Below are 20,591 nucleotides of genomic sequence, written 5' to 3'. Positions count from 1 at the left end.
TTTTTTTTTTAAGGAGATAATCGCATTAACGAAATGAATAAAGTCACTTTCACGTGACAGCGTTCGTGCGCAGAGAAAAAAATTTCTTTAGATTTAATAAAATTTCTTTATTTGAAATAAATTTATCTTTTGAAATAGAGCAAACAAATGAATGTCTGACGATGTTTGTCAACAAGCAGTTTGGTTTGTCAAACAATAAATATCTTTACATCAAATAACATATTTCTTTTGTACTTTCATTTAAACATTGCATTGGTTATTTCAAGCAATAAATTATAGGAAGGAAGTAATATTACGTTAGAAAAATATCAAAGAACTTTGTTTTATTTCAGTGGAACAATATTCAATATATAATAAAATAAACATTTTTATTGAAAACGAAATATTTGATCTGAAATAACTGTTTTTTCTATGAAACAACGTGGTTTATTCTAGGGGACAATTTTTATTCAAACAAAATAATATTTGATATTAAATTATGTTGTTTATATTAAACAAATCCAAGTCAAACAAATATGTGTACTAAATCCAAAGAAACCTTTTCCTCTGTACAAAAACGTCAAAAAAAGATCGATAAAGAAATGATTAAGAATTCTAATTAACTCGATAATGTAGCATTTGTATAAAAGGACATGACAATTCTGATATTACATATTTCGTTGTTATTACCGCGAAAACATATTTGTAGAAACGGCAGTCAAGTCTGCGGGGAACGGATATGTAATAACGCACATCTTTTTTTTGTTTCAGGTTGGATACGCGTCAGACTTCGAAGATCCGCGGCGGGAAAGCAAGTGCGGACACGGTTACACGCTGTTTTCACATCTCACGTCGCTGACGATTGTAAAACAAGATCCACCTGGCATAAATCCCGTTCCCAATTCCACACCGCGGCGCGCATATCCCGGCGAACTCTCATCTGTCGGCGTTTTTTATTATGCACGTAGGGACACAACGGCCTGTAAAACTCACGATTCGATTCCTCGATTTATGGCGGGGATACACGGATGAATCGGGGGAGTCGAAGGTAATGCGCTTACCGCGAAAAAAAATTCTATTAACTCCGACAGCGGCGCGCTTCGGCTTCTCGGTGCGCCGTCAACGCGTCTAAATATTCATTTCCGTCTCATGCGCGCATTGGAACAACTATGTCAGTCGACTGTGTAATACCATGCGTTACATTTAGGCGCATTATATGCACGCATCCTGAATAATGCATTCGAGCCGCTGCATCGGGGCGGCGTATTCTATAAATGTCACGGAAGTTTGCGCTGTTAACAGATCAATATTCAATCGGTATTCATTACCGCATTAATCTGCCGGATTTACGGCGCCGAAATACTTGGCGGATTCTACCGTGCGTGACGTAGATCGTCTCACGTGCGGGCGATTACTCGGGAGAGAAAAATACTGCGCCGCGAAAGGGAAGGGTTTATAAAGCTGATTTTTTTAGACAATAATAGAATGTTGCTTTGTGAATGAAATTCAGAGGGGGCGAAAACCAAGCCTCCTGCTTCTCCGATTTTCACATGAAAGTTTCCCGTTACGGGATTTTTGTCCCAGGAAGCGCCTCTGCCTAATTGCGTCCCGCCGTTAAAAATGCTGGAAACGGCGGGATGAAATCTCCTGCCTAATGTCGCGCGATTACGCACGTAGCGGCCCGCTGTTGCGCGACCCTCCACTATCCTTGGCCGAAAAGATCTCCGGTGCTACTTCCTAACCATTAGATTAGACCTGGCGCGAAATGAAATTACACGAGCATCAAGGCGCGGTTATAATGTCGAGCTCTGCTCTTGTCTCCGGGGAGTAGAGGGACGATCGAGGAACTCGATACCGATATTCCAGGCGCCACACTTCCCAGCGTAGTACCCGTTCTCTCCGGCACCGGCCGGCACTATATTTGCCTCTCTCGTGTTCGGCTGTGAGTCGGTATAAGTGTTGAATAATACAATTGCCTATCTCCCTTTGGCCACCCTCTCCTCACCATAGATACAGTGAGAGAGAGAGAGAGAGAGAGAGAGAGAGTGCCTAGCTACTGTTTGTATCTCCTGCCGATGTTAGCGGCGAAGCCCCGGTATATCGGTTAAAGATTGGAGGAGGATCCGCTATAATTTACAAGTTAGCGTTAACTGGTTAGCGTGAGCGCGCTACCGGTTTACGGCGCTGTTACGACAACGGGGAGAACTCCTAAAGATTAATATAGATGGGCTTCGCGCCAGATATTAGGTGGTAAAATACGCCCGCGCCGAGAGTGCTGTTTCAGTTAGGCGTATCTCACTTTACGAGGAAAGATAGATCAAGGTGAGGATAATTAAGCAAATCGATGTCGCTCCCGCTGGATTGATTTCACGCGGTGATTGATCGAGATCGGAATCACCCCCCCTCGTAAACTTGTATTATAATTACGCGAAGAAGTTCGGGGGATAATTCAGACGGCTTCCGAGAGGGGAAGAGAGAAACAGAGAGAGTGAGAAGAGAGGGAGAAGAGGCGCGAGAGAAAGCAGTTGTTAGTAATTATAAACTGCTTAAGTCGATGAAGTTGATTAATTAGCGGAGAATGAGCCGCGTTGTCCGCGTAGTCCGCCTGAAATTGAAGTTATGCGGCCAGTTGAACTCCATTTACTCGACGAAGTCGGGAGTTACGTAAGAATTGCATAACTAAAGTCTGCGTTTGTGTGTATGTTAGCGCGCGTTTACACATAGATCTGTGTATTGCGTTTGATTAATCAGCGGAAAATGAGCCGCGTTGTTCGCCCGAGATGGAAGTTCTACAGCTTGTTGGACTTCATTCACACAACGTAATGCCGAACTATGTGAAAGCATAGTTGATAATTACGTGACAAATGTACGTAAGAGAGACCGGGGCGGGTTCGGTAACTTTTCAGAACTTTTCGACGTTAAAACTTTTCAGACAACTAATTGTTTCGATTGACCAAACAACGGTGAAAGCGACATTTTTTCTTCTGTGTTTTTATGCTACAAAGTATCCTGCAATCTGTACAGTTTCGTGATATAATTACATCGTAATGTAATTAACCAAAACAAGAACATGGAGCATCTGTGCGAACGTACTTTGGTACCGAAGTAAATCCAAAAGCAACCCGGGACATTTACATATGAACTATGTTGTACACGGTCTAAGAGCGGTTTTTAAAACGATGGACGTGTACACAACAAGAAAAACGATTACACTTTAATGTCGGATAACTGACATCAATACCGAAGGGGGCCATCGCATTAATGATACCAGTTCTTGTGTCGAGCGCGTATAGCGTGTGTAATCTCGAAACGAGTAAGCAGCTATCTTTGAAAGTTAGTCAACTACTCCGCTAAATGGAAGGGAGTAAATTAAGGCAGAAATTACATAGGGAGATCAACACACGACGTTAGGCATTCACACTGATACTATCGTTATCGTCCTCGTAAGACGTTAATATATAATCGTGAAACGACGTAAGAACGCCGATATTGATCTTACGGGTGATCGTCGCGCGAAATATATAGCGTAAGAGATTTTACGTAATTCAATTTTCCACCCACGTAGCCGGGAATCAAAGATATTCGCACTGATAAGATATACATTTCTCTTTCTCTCTCTTTCACTCCCTTTCTGACGGGTGAGTCCGCGAACAGGCATTGATTTTGCGCGACCGAGATTTCCTTACGCTCGGCAAACTTTCCTACGGTACCACTTACAGAGGATTCCTCCACGACAAAAGTTTTATTGGCTTTATGAATCCTCCTTTGCGCTCGTAAAAGCAAAATAACTTCGAATTAAATACGGGGCTTTCCGCCTAAGTAAATCGATTATTCCGAAGAGACGAAGAGAACGGGACGTTTAGGAAACGGGAAAGATCTCCTACGCGAATGCGTCGTCAGGGGAAAGCCAATCGAGATATTGCATCGTCGATACGACACGATAAAGCAACGAAAGCTGCTTTTTTCCATGCATGTTTAAAGTTAATGACGTTCAGCGATATTTTATTTAACAGAATTTAATTAAAATCCACTTTTCCAATTTGTGCAAGGCAATTGAATTCTTTATGAATCGCAACTCATGGAAAAATTGTTATAATTAAACGTGATGGGTATTTGTACAAAGAAACTTCGTCCGGGCTTTTAGCGTTTTCATTTTCAATATTGAATCGTCAGTTTTTCCTTTTCAATTGTACACGAATAGCCGATGACATTACGGAGGGGGAAAAAGCCCTTTAAAGAGAAAGCGAGATCAGGAAATTTGAAAAGGTTTGAGATTCGACAATGGCGCAGACGACGGATTTAAGCCGCGCTCTGCAAGCCTCTCTCGAAATTTGTGATTCCAAGCGGCCGTTCGAAAGTTACTGCGCCAGCGATTTCACGGAGCGCCCGCGATCCTAAAATTGCGTGGCGCGACGGCGAGAGATGCAGAAAAAATTCTTTGACGACTCGTTCGCGATGTGACGATCAGCGATTCCGGCTCTCGTCCGATCCATCGTTCCCCTTTACCTCAGAATTCTAGTGTTCCACTTAACATTCCGCTTTGCAAATTTGTGGTTTCGCATCTGACAAAAATATGTTTAAAAATGTCCCTCAACAATTTTTACGAAACTTGGATACGTTGCATACCAGCTGTGAATAAGAAAGATCGTTTAGGGCTTGAAACAAGTCCCTTCGAAGATAATTCGACAAAAGATCAGATCAAATGTTCCCGAAAGTATGTGAAAAATGTTGCAGACAAGCTTTATGGTGGTGTATCGAGTTTTACGTCTGTGTCGATGTTAAAGCTCTTTATCTGCGCATTCGGATATTTTTAATGTCATACTCTTTTTTAAATACCCCGACCTCCCGTTAATATTTTTGCGAAATGTAAAACTTTCAAGAGAGAACAAAAATTACAGAGAATTTTATTGTCAACTCAACCGTGGGTAATAACGTTGCTCTCTCCAGTCGTATTATTGGCAAATGCGCACTGTGTGAGCTATACGCCACGGGTATGCGCTGCATGCGCGCGGCTACGGCTTACTTTACATCTCGTATCGGACGGTGTACGGTGAAAGAACGATAATAAATTTCAAGTTACACACCGGCCCTGATCCCACAACAGATATCTTCGAGCAATTTTTTCATGCAAGAATTTCAGTAATTTTCCCCAATTAGCGCAGCGGATACCGGCCGGATTTCTTGCGTATCGATGACTTCCAGTAATAATCCATATACAGTAATTATCGCTAATTACGCTTCCATTATTTATCGTTATTAATTACACCGGTATTTCGCTCTCCCGCGTGCATGCATATTAACTTAAGCGCCTCACCCTTATTTGTTTAATGCGCGTCACTGCGATCCAAGCCACTTCGATGGGAAATCCCACTTTGATAGGGTGGCTTAGCTGATAACGTAATTTTTGCGATATGCACGTAGATGGGTATTGCGTGCGAATACCTTGTGGCCACTCGAACGTTTATAAGCTCATGTTCAACCCGCCCGGCCGAAAATCTCCTATTAAACGAATCACGTACGAGAGAACCCTCAAGTTATCCCCTGGCCAGCGTACTATTCGCTCACTGTAGTAGATCACTACGGTATTAGTGAGCGGATCAGACCGCAATTTAGTTAGTAACGGGCGTAATATCAACGATCCATCTTTCCGAAACGCATATCTCAGTACATAACTTCAGAGAGTCTTTGGATATGCTCGATGCAATTAATTCAGTAGCATATTTTTGGCTGAGAGGGCCAAACGCGCGCTTTCATGGGCTCAAGTGGTATTTGCAAGGTGCTTACACGCGGCATGTGCTCGTACGACGTCGTAAAAATTGCGCGTATTCGCTTGACGAAATGTTCCCTTACGTTGAAAAAGAAAAATGATCGAGTAAAACGAACTAAGTCTCTGAGTTGAGCAAATTGCGTAAATACGAGTCATGTTCATTTGATCATTGTTTTGACTTTGCGAAATAGCCAAAGCTGTTATAATAACTTATTTTACGCAGAATTTTGTGTTTATTTGACCTAAACGAAGGTAACAAAAATATCCAAGTTATGCCGAAAGAATTAAAGCAATTAATTAATTAATTTATTTATTTAATTAATTTTGCCATGCACAGTTCCAAAATTGAGTTCGCTTAATCCGATTCAGGATTGCCCCGACCAATTTTTTTTTACAGTGTGTTAAAAGGGGGTCGTAGAATATTGGAGTATGTATTAAACAAATAAGGGTAAAGTATTTACGTTACGTAATATCTATTTGCGCGAGCGAGCGGAATAGCAGTGTGATTAATCAGCAGTAAATAAACAAAACTTAATTAGCGATGATTACCGCGTACGGATTATTATTGGAAATTACCGAAGGTTTCGAGGGAGGGAGGAGTTGTTTCGAACGAGAAACGAAGCGCAAATAAGGGAATACGTGTCTCTTATTGTCAGCCGGCGCGCAACGTATTCGAAATTCGCGAAAATCGCCGGAGGACACTTTTCGAGCGTTTCCCTGTAAGAATTTAAATGCGATTTAGATGCAAGTAGCCGTTTTATTTCGAACGGAAGTCGCACATATGCCGCAACGGCGGCGAGGAGGAGGAGGACCGGCAATGCTGGCATGAAAAATAAACGCGCGCTCGACGAACGAGACGGTTTACTTTCGAATTTAACCGCGTGATTTGTCACAGTGTACATTGCCGCTTGCATCATTGAAACTTCGCGCGCGGCACGGTTAAAGATTAATTACACGGAAAGCCGGTAGGTTCCGGCTCGCTTTATTTTCTGATTATTTTCTGACGTCCCGCCATGAATATTCATTTTCCATTGGAAACATTTGCATACGCTTCACGGCGAAATGTTAATCGCGTCGAATGTCTTACGAGCCGCGCTCTATTCAATCTCCACTGACGCAAAGTCGATATTATTTGCTCCATTCATGCTTACGTCGCTTGTATGCGTGTGTATATATGCGTGTGTATATATATATATGCGTATCTGAAAAGTACCCGGCAGTGAGAATTATTTTTCGATACGTCATCACGAACCGTGAAAGATTTTCTTTGCCATTTATCGTGGGAGTCTCATGATATATAACGCCGCGCGAATTCGTATCTTGTATCCGTTTGGCGCGTGATAATGTTCCTTTTCTATTTTTACAAACAGCCCCGTGACAAATGGCTTTCCGATAAAACCGTCCGCCGCGTAAACAACGAAACTATCGCCGCGATAATTAATTCCTTCGACGCGCAAAATTGACCAGCGATTGCCCTCAGAAATTCGAATGTACCAACCGCCTCCCAATACGTTGTTTGTCGCGAGATGAGTAGTTGATTTTACTAAAATTACAGTTACGTTAAATTTTATATGTATTTTAATTATTAATTGTAGTTATTATTTATTTTTTATTTATCATATTTTTGATAATTCAATTATGAATTAAGTTTTTGCACGATAGACGAAGGTAAACGCGACGTGTTAACGATAAGTCCACGCGACCCCGTTGTCCTCTGAGAAAAACGGTCTCTTTATTGCATGACATTTATCGTTTCAGCGTCCAATCGTATTCCAATTAGCGTATCGAGTACCTTCGGCCCCGGTACTTTCGTCTCTGTTATTCTGATATTTCGACGCGCGCTCCTGCCGAGATAATTACGGATCACTGATCGGTCGACCGGATATAATATAATCTGCTGGCCGCATTTGTATTCGGCATTCCCGTGTACACGCTTGGGAACCGATATTCCGTTTCTGCATCGACGCCATCGCCGAAGCCGAAGCCCGCTATAAATTCGGCCACACTCACACACGCACGTACGTGAAAGCGGGTAACATTTAGAGTCAAGTGCGCTCGCATGCGGATACCCGCATGCATCTGCCTTATTTGCACGAGGCTTCAAGTATCTCGTGTCTATCTGCGAATGCGGCGGAGATATTCTCCATAGTTGCCCGCTGGTGATGCGCATCAAGAACATTCGTGGCCGATATCGGCCGGAGCCGCGGGGTCGAATGTGCGGCTATCGGGACGAGGAGACGATGCGATCCGTTCGTGAATATGCACGTTTTGGCCGATATATTACAGCGAGATAGACGTGGTGGTTTCCGACTTAATTTTATACATACGTCGCGATCTGATGGATTTTTCACTCAGCTCGGTAAGCTCGTTCTTGAAAGTAAAGTCAAGAGCCCGGCGTGAGTGAGAGAGAGAGAGAGAGAGAGAAAGGAAAGAAAAAAGCAATCGCAGGAAGGATTTATGAGAGGCCGTGGAAACATGATTTCCAAGTCCGAACTGTAAGAAGACTTTACTACCCGGTCAGCTACGAATTCATTTTCTCCAAACGAAATTCTCCCACGAATCGCCACCGCGTGGAAAATTGCGTTCTGGTCTCCGGTGCAGCTCACAGCGACAGTAACCGTCGTGACTTATCGCGCGAGACGCTCTTCGTCGCTCTGTGTCCTCCGTTCAAACCGTTAATTGTCGGCTCGGAAGTCGCGGGGAACGATGACGCGGAGTAGCGGCGCGTAAACTCGCGGCCTGAAGGTGCATTTACTTAGGAACAAGCACACGCTGGTACTCCTAGAGAGGAGAAGAGAGGGAGAACGGTCTTATTACTGACCTACAATCCCTCCCGACGAACTAGGCGGGCAAGTCGAACAAGTATCAGGTGCTCCCCCGCTGTGTAATAATAGGAAGCCAGACGGGAAAGTGCAACAGGAAAGCAGTGTGAGCAACATGCAACTGCGTCTCGCTTATTATCGATTGATTATCGATATACGTTCGAGAGATAGTTCTCACTTTATTAGCACACATGCGCCCGCAACTCTCTATATTTAACATTTGGATCGCGCTCGAATGTAACATACGACGCACGAATGTATGGTCAGTCGCGAAGAGGTTACAGCATTCGTTTTTTTTTTTTATAAGTCTCGGAACGTATCCCGTGTCCGATAGTAGAATTGGTTTTTTAGTTATCCTCAGGAGATACATTTTCCTATCGGATACGAGATACGTTGCGAAACTCATCGAAAAAAAAGTGCTGCGATCTTGCTGTGACTTGCTATACATACGGTCGGCGTTATATATGCTGAACCATCTCCTAGATCGAGAATTTCACACGATTTTCGATTTTATGTTCACATGTTGAAAATCGCAACAAGTAACTCTAGTCATAATGGTAAAACGTACATGACGCAGTGTGTATATACGCGATTCCTCTGCATCCACGACTGTTTTCCGAGTCGTCGGGTCGAGATGAACGGGCCAGGTGAAATTGCACTGCGTCATGCAAAAACAAGCATGTTTTACAATACTGGCGCGTTGCTTTGCAAATACACAACCGTCTTCGCGATGTTTCCCGCGTAAAATTGCGCGGAGAGTCGAAATGGATTTTTTAGCGTGTTTCTGCAGTTCGGATATTTGCAGTTCGCGACGTTCCTCCACGCGCAATGATTTATGGAGCATTTTCTCCGCGGCGCGAGCGCTCGAGAAGTCCGAATAGCCGCGCGCTTTTCATTATGAATCATTACAAAATTGCGGGACAGCTAATGATCGAAATCGTCCGCGTGTCGTGTTTGCGCACTGTCCACGTCACCGATCACTAATTACGCGTGTTTGTATGCGGCTTGCTAATTCAGCGCTTATTAATTGAGGCGGAACGCGACCGCTCGGACGGGCGACAGCGCGTGAATATCCCGAATTGTTTCATGTTCCTTCGCGAGACGTTCTCGCGGATCCGCCTATTATTGCGCTCCCTTCCGTCCGAAACTTTGATCGAGTCATGGCAACGAGCCAGTCTCGCGAAATTTCGACCAGAACGACGTCTCATACGGCCGAACGCTCAAGTAAATGAGGCAGGCCATCGGACTGATGTGATATAATTTATCGCGGATCCGCGTGACTGGTATCAATTTGCGGGGAGGGAGGGATTCAAGGGGGGGAGGGGCGCGAAAAGAACGAGAAAATCGGGAACGTGCCTTACGATGTAATTGCCGCGATCGGAAATGAAATATCGACGTGCTCGCAGGAAGACTCCCGCCTCGACGAATTTATCCCCGCTACGATCGATAACGGGTTGGATTGGTTCGCGGCATACGTTCCAGATAATCTTGGTTTATTTGCCCCCCTCCTTTTGTCATTATTTAAAACGTCTAACGGATGTTCTTTATAATGGTGATAATAATTTTTATTGACGTCCTTATAAATTGAAAATAATGTTTAGATAATGACAATTCGAACATTGTTCTCAGATCCTTGCGAGATCGTTCACGAGAAATGCCAGCTCGATCGAGTCTGCTCGAGAGAAAGAGAGCGAAGAAGAACGGGGAGGAAGAGAAGCAAGTTTCCTCTCTCGCGAGCGACAAGCGCGTTCCATTTCCACCGCGGCTTCCCCGCCAATCCGCAGGTGCGCTCCACGGTTAAAAGAACAAACGCATTCTCTCGCATGGGCTTCATATTGACGAAGGTCGAGCGCACACGCTGCGGTCTGCTACATGTTTAATAAGGGAGCATTACTAACCTGCGCCAACACGCAACACCGGTGCTTCGAAGGGCGGTTTTCCCCGAGTCCTCGAGATCTCTCCCGGCGCATCCATGCGCGTTAAGAAGGTATTTAATTAAATTCGCGGTTCTCACGACACGCACATTAAGGCGCGGTTCACGTGTCTTTACCGCAGAACTGTGCGCACACATGTGCTGCGAAATGTACTGTTTTCAATCGCGATAAACAGATGTGAACGTCGTGTTACGAGACACTGATGACAGTGATAATTGTTATTTGCGGCTGCGGTGTTAAAAATCGTGAGATTCAACAGACGCATGTCGGAGAAGCGTTCGGAAGAATAGAAGTGAAAGAGATGGAGAGACAGAGGGAAGAAAGAGATGCTTTTATTGACATTCTGGGACAAAGCTTCTTAAGAGTGTTTCAGAAAAGAAAGTAAACACAAAGAATATTATCTGAACTTCAATATAGAAACAATGAAAAAAGAAATGCAAACAAATTGAAAGTAAACATGAGAGAGAAGAGAGAGAGGGGGAGATAAGGAAAGGTGGAGATCATATTTTCAAGATAACGTTAAGCGTTTCATATCCGCGAGTCTTTTTAAAACACTGCGCGGCATGTGACATGTAAATTTGACGCGAGAAATATTGTCCGAAATAATGCACACGTTTCGCGCTTGCTCGCGCTCTTTTTTCACCTCACTTCTGCGGCTTTTACATGCGCGACGTCGGTCGATACGGAATTTTAATCACATAAAAACCACGCGCTTCACTGTTTTTCGCCTTTGTACCAAAGTATCGGCCGGGACATTTCAGTTCAACGACCGAAGACGAAACCATATCATGCATAGATTTTTCCCCCTTTCCCCTTTTTCGTCTGTATCTATGCATCTGCGAGAGGACGTTCGTTGTCATCGTCGATTCGGGAATGCCGAAATACTCGAAATAATCGAAATACGGCGATATCGGCGGACCGACGACTTTAAGCGGCTCGTGTAATCTCACATTAATCCTAGAGCACCACACTTGAGTGTACCACATACATGCTGTTATTGAAACGCCCGTGCGTTTCTACATAGTGAAAGATAAAGGGTCAGAATTGGAGGGGGAAAAATCTCCTGTTATCCTTCCATGATTCTCCATGCTTGCGTCATATCATTGTTCTCTATTTTTTTTTTTGAAAAGTTACATCCTTTATCTTTAAAAAATTACTATCTCTTTTATGCAATACGACTTTATAAAAAACTGTAATTTTACGGAGTAAATAACGTTTCGTATGATTAAGGGATTTCTATTCCGGCTTTAAAAAAAATTTGTTTTTAAACGTTAATCGTAATTACAACGATATAGGCGCATTCCTGACATCCTAGCGTTTAAATCGAGTACAAATATGTTCAACAAATATCCACTTTTCGAGGAGTTATTAATAGTTGAAGGTAACTGGGTGCAATACATCCAGTGTCAGGAAATCGAGACTCGCAGGGAGTGCGATGTTCTGTAGGGTTAATTCGCACACGCGACAAAAATATGGAAATTCTCGCCTATACTCGCGGTCGATGGCGGCAATAAAAAGGGGGGAGAAGGTTGGAATTCAGCAGTAACGAAAAAAACATTCTCTTTCGCGGATGCGCTCGTTAATCGAGGCGAGGAAATTCGTGTTTTCGTGACTTCGATTTCATTAAAAATTCGCGAAAACGAAGTAAAAGGGCCCCGGGGGGATATCTCGCGAAGAGAATATATCACTCGCACTGTCGCGGTCTACGCAAGCGAAAAATGTGCGCATATCGACCTCGAGAATGCTCACTGCGCTCTCTAGGATAATTTCGGGCGCGTAATTTCGCGCCACTCTGCCGCCGATACGCGAGAATCCGTAATACCTCCCCCGTGAAAGAGATGAATGCGCGCGGCTAATCCGCCCCCGTTCGCCTAATTACGCAGCCTGTTTACTCTCGCTCGAACGAAACTCAAGATTGCGCTTTCCGGCTTTTCTCTGTTTTTTTTCCTTTTGCGAGCACCGGCTCTTGTCGATGCTTGCCGGGAATAAGTGAAAAAGCGCATAATGCGACTCAGGATCGTCCCCACGCTTGCCTGCCCCGTAACAGTTGCGTAGGTCAGTATTACAACCTGACGTAGACACCGCGTCCTGTAGGTACCGTTCGCGGCTGGGCATTACGCCACGTTGAAAAATGCATAAAATTTTATGCCCCGTAAATACGGGGGGATTTTGCATATTTATGCCCTCCTACGCAAACGACTATGTACATACGTATCTACAATGTTCTTCATCGAAGTCGATACTCTCTCGGCACTGGTGGAGCACTCGCGGTACGCAATTATTTTCGAAAGGTACGAAGTACGCTTTCTCTCGATACGAACGTGCGGGCCAATTTGGCCGCGTGGAAAAGTTTAAATATCGCTCACATCCTGTGAACGAGCGATATCTCGTGGCTCTGAATTTAACGAATTCGCGTCTCACGATCTTGATTTTTCAATTTAGTTTTATGTTAACATTATCAAGATTTCAAAGCTCTGCCATATTGCGCGAGTGCTCATGAGATGATCGATAGTCCCACCTCGATGATTCATATGACGGATGACTCAATGGTGGATCACATCGATATCTCGATGTATATAATAGAAAGAAAAACATCGCGTATAACAGCTCGCTCAGTGAGCGGGCGCGTCAAAGATCGTCCGACATTGCCAAGTGCGCGGAAGGTTACGTGAACGATACACGCGTAGGTATGTCTTATTGTGCATCCGAGACACACAGGCGAGCATGCCGGATCGCGTCTCGCATTATTTATAGCTTGTTCCGTTTGATCAACGCGACCGTTAGGCAAATTACGATACCTCGCGCGTAAGATCGTCGCGTCGAAGATCATCGTGAGTGCCAACTGAAATTCACAAGGTGGCTACTGCTCCCGTTATTAGCGGATTTAAATTACGAAACATACAATCGCTAAGCTCGTGTTCTTTGATCTGTCGAGCAATACAATTAATCGAGAAATCCATTTCTTTGTTTTAGATCTGATGAAGCAGGGGAGGCCACACGGCTCTGGAGGATGCTGTTCCTGTGGATATGCGACTGCCGCACCGGAGGATCCGGTTCGATCAGAGTCGGTTCGAAAATAGGCTCATCGATTTTCTTTAATCTTCCATATTGAGGTGATGGATTTTCATAGAATCTCGTGAAAACCAATGCGATTCACTTTGCTTGTAGCTTCTTGCATGCTGAGTTTTGCATACACGTTAGCGCGTCGCGTTTAACCCCTTCAGGGATGAATTTATAAAAATCTGCAGAAAATTATTTAATTTTACAGTGACATATAAATATGACGTCTGTCGATCATCCGACGAGATTTCTCTTTTTCCGGTTGGAATTTTTTGACGAATGCGTATTTATGCGTATTTATACTGTCCGTTATATTTTCGTTGACAGTATTTGAGTTAAAAAAGAAGAATTGAACGTATCTGAACGTATACATATATATGCGAATATTCCTGAAAAGGTTAAACGATACACGTTGTTTAACACGGTTAGAGAATCGCTCCTTCAAATACTTCTTCTTCAAATATTATTACCTCTCTCTTCAAATATTATATATTCCTTCTTTAAATATTATTTTCTCCGAATGTTTACATATTTGGTAGATACATTTGAGATCTTACTATATTTGGTACATGATAAAATTATTCAACGGAAATATTCACACAGTGTGATCCCTTAATTATCTCGAATAGTGTGTAAGGCGCATTGAAATTGCGCCATTGCCCCAAGCGGAATTCGCAATTACTTCGCTCGCGTTGAGAAATTCTGTGATCGTCACGGTTGTCAGTTTCGCAAATTTTTCAAACAAGCGTGTTTACGCCATCGCGTAAATAAAGTTTCATAAATAGACAGACTATCCATAACTCGGACGCGTTGTTTTCGCGATTGTGTCGCGATGTCTTGTTTCTAATTTTTTTACATCGCGACCAGTATACGCGTGCACGAGCTCGACCGAGAGATCGAAATGGAAAATTAAAGTTTCTTATTTGTTTACGCGTCGATTGCATTCGCTATAAAGAGATGAAAAAGACGATGGGTAAAGTGGGATTTTAGCCTCTGGAGTGAAAACGGTATGATTCTTCTTTTTGTAGTTTTTGAACTGCTGATTCTGACCTATAAAAAATCCTGATTTGTTGGAAAAATGTATAATAGCTTCTTATATATTTAATAGCTTCGTATGCTAATTTTAATAATTTTCCGACAAATAACAATGTTTTAAATTTCAGAATCAGATTCAGCAGTTTAAAAACCTGAAAAGTTTGAAAAAAAACATACCATTTTTACTTGTCCGGGGGCTAAAATCGGCCCATTTTACCCATCGTTCTCTCATTCGCGATTACATTTCGCGATTTTTCACGGCGCGGCGTTTTCCCGTTTTCGCTTTCCGCACCTGCGCTTGCGTTCGCGATTACGCTTTTGAAGAATCGCGAATCACGTTGAATGAAACTTACTGAGGAACACACACCGCGTATCCCGAAAGCGAACTTCACAAAGATACCGCGAAGATATCTTACGTGAGAATATCACACTGCGCGCTCCGAGCCTTCGACGAGCTTCATGATCTGTCGTAATTACCGAGGCTTTTGTCTCCTCGCTTTGCAGCTTCCGCACGGTTTTCAAAGCCGTTTGTGAATCACGGTGAGCGCGGAATCCTCCAGGTGCGGCAATTTATCGCACTTCCCGTTGAATCGCCGAGCCCCGCTCAAGTGATCGCGTCGCGGCAAAGTGAGCGAAGGGCGGCGACTGATCGTCGACGGGTTTCGCGATCTGTCGTTAACTCGCGTTTTTATCTCGCAGCTTTTACTAGCAATCCTCCAACCGCGATTCTCGATCAGCGAGCATCACGCGTTCTCGAAGTTTTAGAATTTATCGAACTCCCCGTTGAAACGCCGTTAAAGTGATCGCGTCGCGAGTGTAGTGAAGCGAGTGAAGTGCGATCGACGTGGGACTGCGGACGCGATGGAGACTGCCGGAGACCCGAAGGAATCTGGATGCTGCGTGCAGCGCGACTGGTCTCATCGGGGGACAATGAACTTTGGACGTCGATGAATTTCGACGCGTCATGGTGAGCGAAATTACGCAATCTCGGTAAATAGTGCACGCGTAAACGTAAATCGCATTGGTTTTTTTCACGGTGTATCTGAATTATCCGGCCGCGCGTACGCGGATTATCCGGATAATCCGGGTATGTTAGAGAATTTAATGTGCGTGAGATTTTCATTATATTTATATACGTATGTTTCACTCTTATATGAATCGTATGATTTATCTATATCGTCAAAAGGCTTATTTGACACGAGACACTATTGATACGATTACATATTTACCGCCATTAATACGTTCGCATGAATGTATTTATTATATTGGAAAGCTCACGTGTGGAAGGGACGAGAAATTAATATTATATATTAATTATCATGTATTTGCTACTACTAATATATTTATATCAATGTATTTATTACATTGAAACGTTTATTTGGGGGGAGGGGGGGAGAGGATACATTGATACAACGTTAATATAATTCTATATTTGCTACTGGGTCAATTCATTTTAAGTGGTACGACATAAGTTGCTCGATCGTTCTTAAAAATCAACGCATTTGCTATACATTGAAAAGTTTACTTACCGCCGGACAATACTAACCGCAATTATCAGCTGTGTAGCAATCGCACACCCTCTTCTATTATTATCCGGCTTAGATCGATTACGTCACCTCTCGTTGTCACGGACGAGCTTTAATTCGTCGCGGTCTCTTGCAAGCTATCCGTCGCAAGGGTTCAATCGTTAATTCGCGGTTTGTACTCGGCGTATGTATGTCGCCGCGAAATGCCCCTCGTATGCATACATTAACAACTCCGGGGTTTAGGCAAAGTTTGCACTGGCTTCCGGGCGGCCTGCGCATTGCTCTTGAAATCTCGATATGCATACAGAGACGATCGCGCATGCATTCGCAGAGAGAGCTCGCTATTAGAATGGCCTTAGTGTAATTGTTTGTTTCAAACGAAACCGCGTTGCGTTGTCGCCGAGCTCACGGTTCCCGGGCGTTCTGCTACCATTATTACACGCGAGACTCTTGAAACGCTGAGAAAAGCTCAGCGGGCGTCCCCGGCTCGCCCTCCAAACAACTTTGCCAAGTCGCTTTCCACTGGCTTTTTTATATCACGAGCACACCGGGGCTAATCCGCGGTGAATCCGCCTTCCCGATCGGAGGGACGGGCGAAAAGGGCAGAAAACGTGTATCGGCGTGTTATCCGCGTCTTCGAGCCCGCTTCATTACGGCAACTCCTTGACTCTGACATTTTACTTTGATAGAAGGTATCAAGGAAGTTTTTCCGAACTCTCCCCCCCCTCCCCCCTCCCTCTTTCTTTCTCATTCTCTCTCTCTCTCTCTCGGCGAGCCAGGTGTATTAAAAATTGCGCCGTGCGCGAACAAAAAGTCCAACTAACGCAAGCCGCGGCGACGGCGCGTTGGCGGCGGTATAAATGTCAAGATGTAGGCAGATAGTGCAGCAAAAATACACAAGACACGCGAACGCGAAGGGGGCTGAGGGCAAGTAGGAAGGGATAAAAGCACCCTCAGCTGGCTCACGTAGCCCTTCGTGCTGGGAAGCCTTCCTCCGCGAGGAACTGGAGGAGTAAGAGCAGCGGGAGGAGAAGGAGCCTTTCACGAGGATAGTGAGACGGACAGGTTTGCGCGTGCATACATTCGCGAAATAACGCGATAGTTAGCGTACGAGGCGTAAAAACTCGGCGTGCGTTCCTCGCTAAAGACGACGCGATTGTACGCGCGGAAACGTCTCGGCGTGCCGCTATTCCAGGCTAATCGATCGAAACTAAATAAAACTCCGGACAAACCGATACTTGTGTTCGTTTCCCGGCGAAATTTCGCAATCTCCAATTTTGCTCGAAGAGAAAGAGGGTATATAGATGGATAGATAGATATACAGGGAGAGAGAGAGAGAGAGAGAAGAAGTACCCGTTCGCTTTAACGCGTTAATCACCCTCGCTCGGCGCGCGCGCGCGCGCGCCACTCAAGGCCCGCCGACCAGATTGACGCGATTAGTCTGATGCATTTACGTGGAGATGCGGGGGGGGGGCGCGTTAACGCCAGCATCTCAACGTCATTAACCGAACGGTAACGTCAGGAAGCGGCAGAACGCGCGCCCGCCGCGCGTTGTCGTTAAGACCACGTCATCGGGGCTAATTATTAATAGCGCGCCCCGTCTTTTTCGAGATATCGGCATTCAAGAGAGCATGATAACGTCGAGGCAGCCAGGTAGGCAAGCGAGCGAGCACGCAGGCGGGCAGGCAGGGTCAGGCAGGGGGTAGGTTACTCGTATTCAGCCGCACAAGTAAGCAGGAGCAGGTAGGCGAGCACCGGCTGGTAAAAGAGAGGGAGAAAGAGAGCCGAGGCGAGTCGGCGCGTGAGGAAGAGAGAGACGGCGAGTGCGCGGCGCCTGCGTGCTGATTCTTGAGAGCGAGCCCTCATCCGAAATCCAGGATCCCAGTCGCGAGCGCGCCGCCGGTACAGGCCATTCGCAGGACGCGAAGGAGAGAGCACGGTCGGCGACCTGGCGAGGGGCGCACTCCACCCACTCTCTCTCTCTCGGGCACGTTTCGGTCGGGCCAACAAGTCAGCATCCACGAGGTCCGACGGACCGGCCGGCAGCTCTCCACGTACTCGTCGTAGCTGTGCGCGACACACGCATCGTTCGATCCTCGTCCGTCCGGATCGTCCTCCCGCGCGTGTCCGTGCTTGGTTAATCACGCTGGATCCCGTGTGTCCTGCCGAGGCGCGACCGCGATCGGCCATGGATCGCTCGGCGATTTTCTGACGGCCCCGCGACAGAAGCACGTACGGCGCCTCCTCGGGCGGAGTTCGCCGAATTCCGAGTGCGCGAGATATACCGGCAGGATCGAGGAAAGGAGAGAGAGAGAGAAGATCGGCTGCGAGCGTTGACTTCCCGCGATCGAGCCGGCGCGGATGAGATCCGGTTCCCGGTGGATCGAGAGCGCGACGAGACCCTGCTGGATGGGTGATCGGTCCTCCTAACGTCACGGGAGAAGAGCCGGGAGTCTCGACAGATCGTACGGTGAGTGAGACGAGTTAATGTCCGGGTGGAGAGAAGACAATCGGGCAGTGGCCGGATGTCAATGAACTCGTGGAGCGACGAACGCGGGTGTAACGAGGTGAAAAGATCGCGCCGAAATTTCCGAAATATCGGATCTCTCGCGGAGGCCCCGAAGAGACGCGAAAACGCGATCCTTTGAAGCGTTCGGAACTTGAGGTACACCGGGCGTGGGAGGGAGGGGAGAGAAACGATATCAAAACGCGATATCGCGAAGAGGATTACGTGCGATTGATACACCGTTATTGATCAATGAAATAGAAAGGGTCCGCTCTGTTGTCCGGAGGATTACGCGGACGGTTGAGGGAAATGTTGAGACGGGGGAGAGGGAGGGGTATCCAGGAGGCTCTCTCTCTCTCTTTCTTTCTCTTTCTGTACGAGGCAGGTGAAATTTCTCGACATTTATATTTCAGCCGGAGCGAAGAATCGAGCGGGTATAAATCGGTATTCAGGAAACGCGAGCTATTTGCGGAGATCGTCGATATCGGGCGTTTCGCGTACACGGGAGTGATAAGTAATTAATCGCCTACGACCGTATTCTCTCATTTTGTCTCGATTTTTCACGCTCGCGAGAGAACGTAACGGATAAATTGTGCATTAAATATGAAAAGATGGGAGAAACGACACTCTCTCGCTCGCTCGCTTATCATTTTAAAACTTAATCTCGCTAGAAGAATTCTTTGCGCGCATCTCCCCCTCCCCCCTCCTACCCTCCACGTTCCTATTTGAAAGGGATCGTCTGATGCGCCGGAGCGTAAACGAGCCTCGTCTCGTTATTCGTCCTGGTCATCGCGTTTGCTGCGCGTCGAACTATGGCGGCCGCGCTAATAAGGATTTTCGACATCATATCGGCCACCGCAGCCGTAAATTAACTTAGCGCACCTATCTGTGCGAGCGCGCTGCACCCTTATTATTCTCGTTTCAACAGCCACGGTGCATGAAAATTATTTATTCACTCTCGTACGATGGACGGTCTCTTAATTAAATTAACGATAAACAATAATTTCATCTCGCGGAAATCGCTCATCCCCCGTCTCTCGTGAATTTATCGCCGTTATCGAGAACGCGGATCGACTTTCAGCTCGACAAACGAGAGATCAAGCTCACCGGATAATCGCGCTCGCACGTACCAGATGTGAATTTTCCGATCGGCGGAAATGCGAAATCGGCCAATTTTGGAAATGCAGGTCGCGCGCGCATGATATGACGAGATTCCTCACGGTCGCTTACGGTCAAAGGTTAACAGTTTCCGATATATAAATATATGTTCCGTTTTATTCTGGTCACACACGACACGGGTCGTGCACACCTCGTTTACGTCCGATATCTTCACTCTATCGGTACTTGCTGCCTACTATCGTAAGCAGATATCAGGTGCTGCGCGATTTCTGCGCAAAGAGGACGCCCTCGAACATACTTTACGCGCCCGTAGCTCGCGATAAACGGTAACGAGCGCAATTTAGTAACTGCTCCGAGCTTTTCCGACGATGTTTTCGGCGAGATAAACGCGTCGCTTGTCACAGTGAGTGCACGCGCAACCTGCACTGATAGGGAGATAACGGCGGGACAAACGCGAGCGTTTGCAAAATATATCAATTAGGAAAGTAGATTATCTTCAGGATCAACGTGTGCTGTTGCCGTGAAAACTTTCTTCTCTTTAACCTTCCGCATTCGGAAGTCGGGCTTTAACACGGTATGAAAATTCCCGATTATTTATTTATTTATTCACTCAATTAACGGAAACAAGTGCTTTATTGTACAAATTTAAAGAACGGCGTAAATTGTACAAATTTAGTTCCAATATATAGAACGAATTGCATACGAGGAAAAGAAAGAAAAAGGTTTTTCTTCCCTTCTTACGCGATTACTCAATATGATGAGAGGGCTGGAATCAAACTAAAATTTAAAAGAATCAGGGAATTATTGAAAAAGTCAATAAGTCCAGAATAATTGTTCGCCAAT

At 45.4% G+C, this 20,591-nt stretch overlaps 1 protein-coding gene across 4 annotated transcripts in view; it reads left to right on the top strand.

Moving 5' to 3' along the window:
- LOC106743444 (keratin, type I cytoskeletal 10-like) overlaps positions 1 to 20,591 on the top strand; it is a 95,879-nt gene that overhangs the window by 21,791 nt on the left and 53,497 nt on the right. For 2 of the 4 annotated variants that reach the window (XM_014617288.1, XM_014617292.1), the window contains exons 3-5: positions 751 to 1,027; positions 10,198 to 10,555; positions 13,476 to 13,615. The gene's annotated coding sequence lies outside the window, so the exon portion shown is untranslated. Of the gene's footprint in view, positions 1 to 750; positions 1,028 to 10,197; positions 10,556 to 13,475; positions 13,616 to 18,034; positions 18,594 to 20,591 lie in introns of those variants that run through there. The other 2 variants (XM_014617291.1, XM_014617289.1) reach the window with 2 other exon arrangements.

This window comes from Dinoponera quadriceps, unplaced genomic scaffold (assembly GCF_001313825.1).
Source record: "Dinoponera quadriceps isolate SergipeBrazil2010 unplaced genomic scaffold, ASM131382v1 scaffold1069, whole genome shotgun sequence".
NCBI lineage: Eukaryota > Metazoa > Arthropoda > Insecta > Hymenoptera > Formicidae > Dinoponera > Dinoponera quadriceps.
Note: the sequence above shows the minus strand (reverse complement) of the source record. Positions and strands in the feature narration are given on the sequence as shown.